Source organism: Lactuca virosa, chromosome 3, assembly GCF_052849685.1.
Source record: "Lactuca virosa cultivar CGN04683 chromosome 3, Lactuca_virosa_CGN04683_v6, whole genome shotgun sequence".
Classification (NCBI taxonomy): domain Eukaryota; kingdom Viridiplantae; phylum Streptophyta; class Magnoliopsida; order Asterales; family Asteraceae; genus Lactuca; species Lactuca virosa.
In genome coordinates this window covers 344,511,731-344,519,669 of record NC_136428.1, presented here as the reverse complement: position 1 = coordinate 344,519,669, position 7,939 = coordinate 344,511,731, and the positions used below count along the sequence as shown (strand labels likewise).

Genomic DNA, 7,939 nt, shown 5'->3' with positions numbered 1-7,939 from the left:
TTTAGTGCAAGAAATCAAAAAGCACAACCAACTTTCACCATAAATGCACAATGTACTTTTACCATTTTATCAATTTAGCCACTGAACTATTTTTTTTTATATATAGATTTAGGCTTTTAACCCGTAAACTATTTTTACAAAAATCATAACACATAATAGGTCATTGGCTAAATCGATATATGGTAATGCTACATTGTGCTTTTATGTATTTTGCACTTTTCCCAAACCAAGTAACTTGGAAAATCTTTTCCAAATTTTTTTTTAAAAGAACCCCAAAATGATTCATTTTCACATAAATAGGTACCTAATAAGAGAGATTAGATGTACAAAAGAATATATATATATATATATATATATATATATATATATATATATATATATATATATATATATATATATAATATGTTTTCTTGCCTTGAGCAGCAGCTTTTGCAGCAATAGGTAACAACTGGTGTGTAAGTTGCTTCATTGCTTTACTTCCAGGGGCAATAGAAAGAGCAACCTCCTTCAAAAGGGGATAGACTGCTTCAAATCTCTTAGTTGCCTGTTACAAAATTATACAAAATCCATTTATGTTATTTTTAATTCTACTGATTTATGTAGTAAAATAATCGAAAAATATAAAGATAAAAGGGTTATATTCAAGAAACATAAACATAGCTTATTTGATTTCTTTATTATAGCATCTCACTTTCTTTTCTTCTTACAACTTTGTATGGATTTTTCAAATTATATTCAAGAAACACTTTTCACTGTTATAAATGAATGTATTTTTCAAATTATAATGTGTTCACAAATCACAAGGAAACAATTGAAAGTGTAATGCTATACTTGGATAGATGTAAATCATGTAATAGAAAGAAGTCAAAGTACAATGCCTTAATAAGAAAAACAACTGAAAATATAATGTTGTAACAAAATGAAATGAAAGTAGGATTCTATAAAATGATTAAAAGTACCTTGACACGAGATGTAGGAGAAGGGAAGGTAGCTCCCATGACAAGCTCAAGAGCTGAAGCTGGGACCACACGCTCCCCCTTTCTCAGAGCTCCATTAACTAAAACTGTACGAGCTTTTCGAGAAGATACAATCCTATAAATAAAATTATTGTTTGTACTTTGTATAAATGATGTTTATAAAATATTTGAGAGAATAAAAGCACACTTATATGGAAATACAATATTATGAATGTTTCTTACCTCTCAACCAACTGCAAAATAAGGTCTCTGGATTGAGGATTTCCACCTGATTTACTATTGACTATTGGCAAGAGCAAATGGGCGCACATGAAAAGCCTCACCACCAGGTCCCCTTGACAAGCGTATACAAAATCCAATCTTATTGAAGTTGATTGTTATCCTCCAGAAGATAGTAAATGTCTTGATTAATTGATTAGTTACCTGTGTGATAGTCCACAATAGGACTGGAAGCTTATCTTGACCTTGATATTTAAGAAGCCGATTTAACTAAAGACTAGGGAAAAGATTTGATAAAAATAATGTTAAAAGAAAAGAGAGAACTAATACATAGTTTTCAAGTTCCTAAATCTTCTTTTGTAGCTCAGACCTCAATCTATGATTCTCTTCCACCTGTCAATAGAGAAATTATACAGAAAATCAATATTAGATGTATTATAATTAATTAATTAAATCACACACACCAAACTTCAAACGTACCCTTTCTCCCTTGACCAAAACTTATGGCGGTAGTCGCCGGCGGTAGGTCCTGAAGAAACAATGTTAGATGAGGTAGAAACCGGTAGTGAGTAACGCCAGTTCAATTTGTCCGAATATTTCTTTCTGGTGCATCAGAGGGTTTCTCTTGAAAAACCCTAAATCCCACCCTCTTTGGTGAGAGACGGAAAAAAAAACAAAAAAAACAAACCTGGTATATTTCTTGTGCGAAGTAAGGTTTATGGTCAGCAGCAGTGGATGGATGTAAGGGGTTCAAGAGTTGAACAGTAATACGCATCGAGCTCATATAACTGTTGGGTTGAAGGGCCGGCTCCAAGCGTTAATCGAATGGAGACAACGAACACTGTGGTTGGTCCTAGGGTTCTTCAGCTAAAGAAGGAGGAGACCGACTGTGGATTGACGGTGAGATGAAGAAATGGAGGATTGGAACGATAAGCATAACCCGTAAATATGTTGTGCGAATAAGAAGGATTTAGAGACCGGTTAGAACGACCATCTGAGTGGAGGCAGAAAGATGAGGCGGTGGGATCCAAAAAGCGGAAGGCGAAGGAAGAGCGAAGAAGAAAGAAGTGAGAATAAAAGGCGGAGGAGTCAAAGGCAGTGGAGAAGAATTGATAAAGAGGGTAGAAGAGTTGGGGTTTTTTTGTAAGAAGGAAAACTTCAGTGGCAGAAGAAGAAAGAGAAATAAGTATACTGTTCACCAACTTTTTAAGTTATATATAATTGAAACCTTTCTCCATATACCTTCACATATCTTTGTGAATCTGCTATAAATAATAATTGAAATTTCACATATCTTTGTGAATCTGCTATAAATAATAATTGAAATTATTCTCTCTGCACACCCATTTTTCCCATTTCTACTAATCTTCTCTGCCCTTTTCATAAACAATGGCTGAAATCGTTGTTTCTGCCTTCTTCTCAGCGGTCTTTGAAAAGCTTGCATCTGAAGCCTTGAAGAAGATCGCTCGCTCCAAGGGAGTTGATTCTGAGCTCAAGAAATTGAAGAGGTCATTAGAGCAGATCCAAGATCTGCTTAATGATGCTGCCCAAAAGGAAATAGCTAACAAAGCTGTTAAAAGATGGATGAATGGTCTCCAACATCTGGCTTACGACATTGACGACCTACTTGATGATTTGTCAACAGAAGCTATGCGTCGTGAGTTAACCGAGGAACCTGGAGCCACCACCAGCATGGTAAGAAAGCTAATCCCCGCTTGTTGCACAAATTTCTCACTAAGTACTAAGATTCATAGCAAATTAGATACTATTACCACCGAGTTACAAAAGCTGGTAGAGGAAAGAGAAAATTTTGGTTTAAGTGTGAAAGATGAAAGCCCAAAACATATGAATAGAAGATTAGAGACCTCTTTGGTAGATGCATCTAGGATTATTGGACGCGAAGATGAAAAGGATGCGTTGCTCCACAAGCTACTGGGGGATGAAGCATGTGATAAAAACTTTAGCATCGTGCCGATAGTTGGTATGGGTGGGGTGGGTAAGACCACTCAAGCTAGACTTTTGTACGACGAAATGCAAGGGAAGGATCACTTCGAACTCAAGGCGTGGGTTTGTGTATCTGATGAATTTGATATCTTCACTATAAGCAAAGTTATCTTTCAATCGATAGGTGGGGGAAACGAAGAATTTAAGGACTTAAATCTTCTTCAATTAGCTTTAAGAGAGAAGATCTCAAAGAAAAGTTTTCTTCTTGTTCTTGATGATGTGTGGAGTGAAAGCTATACTGATTGGGAAATTCTAGAACGCCCATTTCTTGCAGTGGCACCGGGAAGTAAGATTATCATGACGACCCGGAAGCTATCGTTGCTAACCCAACTGGGTTACAGTCAACCTTACAGTCTGTCAGTTTTGTCACATGAAAATGCTGTATCTTTATTCTGTCAACATGCATTTGGTGAAAATAACTTCGATTCACATCCAACACTCAAACCACATGGTGAAGGTATTGTTGAAAAATGTGATGGCTTGCCATTGGCTTTGATAGCGCTTGGGAGGTTATTGAGGACAAAAACCGACGAGGAAGAATGGAAGGAGCTGCTTAATAGTGAGATATGGAGCTTAGGGAAGAGAGATGAGATTACTCCAGCTCTTAGGCTAAGCTACCATGATCTTTCTGCCAATTTGAAGCTGTTGTTTGCATACTGCTCCTTGTTCCCTAAGGACTACATGTTTGACATGGAGGAGTTGATTCTATTATGGATGGCGGAAGGGTTTTTGCATCAATCAAGTACTACAGGGAAATCAATGGAACGTATGGGTGTTGAATGTTTTGAAGACTTGTTGTCAAGGTCATTTTTCCAACAGGCACCTAATGATAAATCGTTATTTGTTATGCATGACCTGATGAATGACTTGGCCATGTCTGTTGCTGGAGAATTCTTTTCAAGGTTAGACATTGAAATGAAGAAGGAAATTGGGAAGGATGATCTGGGTAAAGTACCGGCATATGTCATTTGTTTGTGAGAAGTATATGGTTTACACAAAGTTCAAGGCATTGAAAGGAGCTAATAGTTTGAGAACATTCTTAGCAGTTGCTTTTGAGCAGAACAGTTGGCAAAAATTCCACTTATCGAATAAAGTTCTGGCCGACTTACTTCCTGAGTTACCATTATTAAGGGTCTTAAGTTTGAGTCAACTTAGCATAAGTGAGGTACCAGAGTTCATTAGCATTCTGAAGCACTTGCGGTATCTTAATTTTTCTAGAACTAAAATTACACATTTGCCTGATAATGTCTGTGACCTTTATAATTTACAAACGTTGATAATTTCTGGTTGTGAGAGTTTGGAAAAGTTGCCTGAGAGCTTCACAAAGCTTAAGAATTTGCGGCATTTTGACATGAGGGATACTCCACTTTTGAAGAAGATGCCATTAGGGATTGGTGAGTTGAAAAGCCTACGGACTCTCTCTAAGATCGTTATTGGAGGAGACAATGGCTTTTCAATAACCAGGCTTAAAGATCTAAAGGATCTCCAAGGTAAAATTTCCTTTCAAGGGCTTGACAAAGTGCAAAGCCGAATGCAGGCACAGGAAGTGAAGTTATCCCACAGGAGGCTAAGTGAGTTAGAGGTGGAATGGAGTGATGTATTTGATAATTCTCGAAAGGAAGTAGTTGAACAGGAGGTCCTGAATGCGATGAAGCCTCATAACGAAAATCTAAAAAGCCTCGGAATTGTGTCATATGGAGGTACAGAGTTTCCGAGTTGGGTTGGGGATCCCTCATTTCATCGGTTGGCTAAAGTGACATTAAAAGGTTGTAAAAAGTGTACATCTCTACCGTTACTTGGGCAGTTACCATTACTTAAGAAGTTGTTTATTGAAGGCATGGATGAGGTGAAAGTTGTGGGTTTGGAGTTTCTTAGGACTACTGGTCTTGCATTCCCATCACTTGAGATTCTACGTTTTGAAGATATGAAAGGGTGGGAGGCATGGTCAACCAATAATAATGGGGTACTTGTCGATACAACATTTCCATGCCTTCAAGAGCTTGATATTAAAGGTTGTCCTAATTTGGTTAAAGTCTCAGTTGAAGCACTGCCTTCACTCAGGTCTCTGATAATAAGTGGGTGTGACCATGAAGTGTTAAGAAGTCTGGTCTGTGTAGCTTCACCAGTCACGAAGTTGGAGATAAGTTGTATTTCAGGACTTAATGATCAGGTGTGGGGAGGTGTTATAGAGTATCTTTGGGCGGTTGAAGAAATAAGTATCTTTGAGTGTAACGAAATAAGATACTTGTGGGAATCAGAAGCAGAGGCAAGTAAGGTTCTTGTGAATTGAAGGAGGTTGTTTGTAAATAATTGTTCAAATTTGGTGAGTTTAGGAGAGAAAGAAGACGAGAATTGTGGGAGCAACCTAACATCTCTTACAAGCTTGTACATAAAGAATTGTAACAGCTTGGAGCATTGCAGCTGTCCAAATAGCCTTAAGTCACTTTCTGTAGAATATTCAAATTAATATTAATCTAATATACAGCTGGTATATTAATGTAGGATATAAATTAGGATAATTGAATTAGAGTGATTTGATTTGATTTAGTTTTCCTTGTTTAGATTGATCTAGTTTCCGTGTTTAGGCTTATCATTGTATATATATTGAGGTGATTATCTCATAGTAAAATATAAGAAACAATTCTCTGTAAAACCACATGGTATCAGAGCTGTAAAACTACCAATTTTACTAAACCCTAAACCCTTTATCCTCACGATGGAGACAGGAAATAAAGGTCCTGCAGCCAACCCAAAAAAATCTTCTTCTGTTGTTAGTGACACAGCTCCTCTGTCTATGCACATCACAGTGCATAAATTAAATGGCAACAATTATTTGGAGTGGTCTCAGTCGGTAAAGCTTGCTGTAGATGGAAGAGGAAAGTTAGGGTATCTCACTGGAGATGTGAAGGCGCTAAAGGAAGGAGAGGAAGGGTACAATATCTGGAGATCTGAAAATTCCCTTGTCACAGCATGGCTTCTCAATTCCATGGACAGCTCAATTGCCAAGCCACATATGTTCATGAAGACAGCCAAAGAGGTGTGGGATTCTGTTAAAGAGACCTACTCAGATCTGGAAAATTTCTCCCAGATTTTTGAATTAAAAACAAAACTTTGGCAGTCTAAGCAAGGAAATAGGGCTGTAACAAGCTACTACAATGAGATGGTAGCATTGTGGCAAGAGTTGGACCAGTGTTATGATGATAAGTGGGAGAATACGGATGACTACATTCGACATCAAAAGCGTGAGGAGAATGATCGTGTGTTCATGTTCCTCGCAGGTGTTAACTGTGCTCTAGATGAAGTGAAAGGGAGAATTCTTGGACGACGTCCACTGCCATCGATCCGAGAAGTTTTTTCTGAAGTTCGATTGGAGGAAAATCGTCGGAAGATCATGTACAACAATGAATCTACCGAGCAAGAAAATGAAGTTTCTGCACTTTTTGCTCGAGGAGGACCTGAAGGAGAGAGAAAAAAACCATGGTGTGATTTTTGTAAAAAGCTATGGCATACAAGGGAGACTTGCTGGAAGATTCATGGAAAACCACCGGGAGGGAAAAAGAAACCAGAGAAAGGCTATCAAGCCATAGCTGAAGATTCTCATGTGTCTCAAGTCACCTTGGGACAACCAGCTTTCACGAAGGATCAGATTGAGCATCTCCTGAAACTACTACAAACTACACACAAATCTACTGATCCTAATATCCCCTCCTGCTCTTTTGTACGAGATGGTAAAACAATTTCTATTGTTTCCTATTTTTGTTCTAAACCTCACAGCACTTGGATCATTGATTCAGGTGCTAGTAACCATATGACCGGAAATTCTGGGTTATATTCAACATATAAACCTTGTGCAGGAAATAGAAAAGTTAAAATTGCTGATGGATCCTTATCAGCAATTGCTGGTACTGGTGATATAGTAATTTCACCTTCTTTAACCTTACCCAAAGTATTGCATGTCCCAAACTTGTCAGGCAATCTTATATCTATTAGCAAATTGACCCGTGATCTAAATTGTCAAGCTAACTTTTATCCATCACATTGTCATTTTAAGGAACTGGAGTCGGGAAGGACGATTGGCAATGCTAAGGAACGTGAAGGACTCTACATTCTCGAAGAGGGGATGAAGTCTAAGAATGAATGTCAAGAGAGTGCATGCCTACAAATCTCTACCAACCAAAGTAATAATGAGATATATTTGTTGCATTTTCGCTTAGGACATCCTAGTTTTTATTATCTAAAAAAACTTTTTCCTGATTTATTCATCAATAAAAATCCTTCTTTTTTTCAATGTGAAATTTGTGCTTTGTCCAAGCATCATAAAAATCCATATCCTTCACATCCATATAAACCAACAAAACCCTTTGCACTTATTCATAGTGATATATGGGGTGCATCTCGGGTATCTACTCTTTCGGGTAAAAGATGGTTTCTAACATTAATTGATGATCATACACGGGTGAGTTGGGTGTTTTTGTTAAAAGAAAAATCTGAAGTTGAAAATGTTTTTAAAAGGTTTTATCACATGGTTCAAACTCAATTTCAAACCCAAATTCAAATGGTTAGGAGTGACAATGGGCGTGAGTATTTTACTAACACACTAACCAATTTTTTCGAAAAAAATGGGATAATTCATCAAAGCTCTTGCACAGATACACCACCACAAAATGGCATAGCTGAAAGAAAAAATAGACACATACTTGAAGTCACCCGCGCACTGATGTTTTCAACAAAAATTCCAA

General features: G+C 37.4%; 1 pseudogene; it reads left to right on the top strand.

Annotated features, from left to right (window-relative positions):
* Nucleotides 1-2,509: 2,509 nt before the first annotated feature.
* Nucleotides 2,510-5,494, top strand: LOC145167518 (putative disease resistance RPP13-like protein 1; annotated as a pseudogene).
* The last annotated feature ends 2,445 nt before the right edge of the window (nucleotides 5,495-7,939 follow it).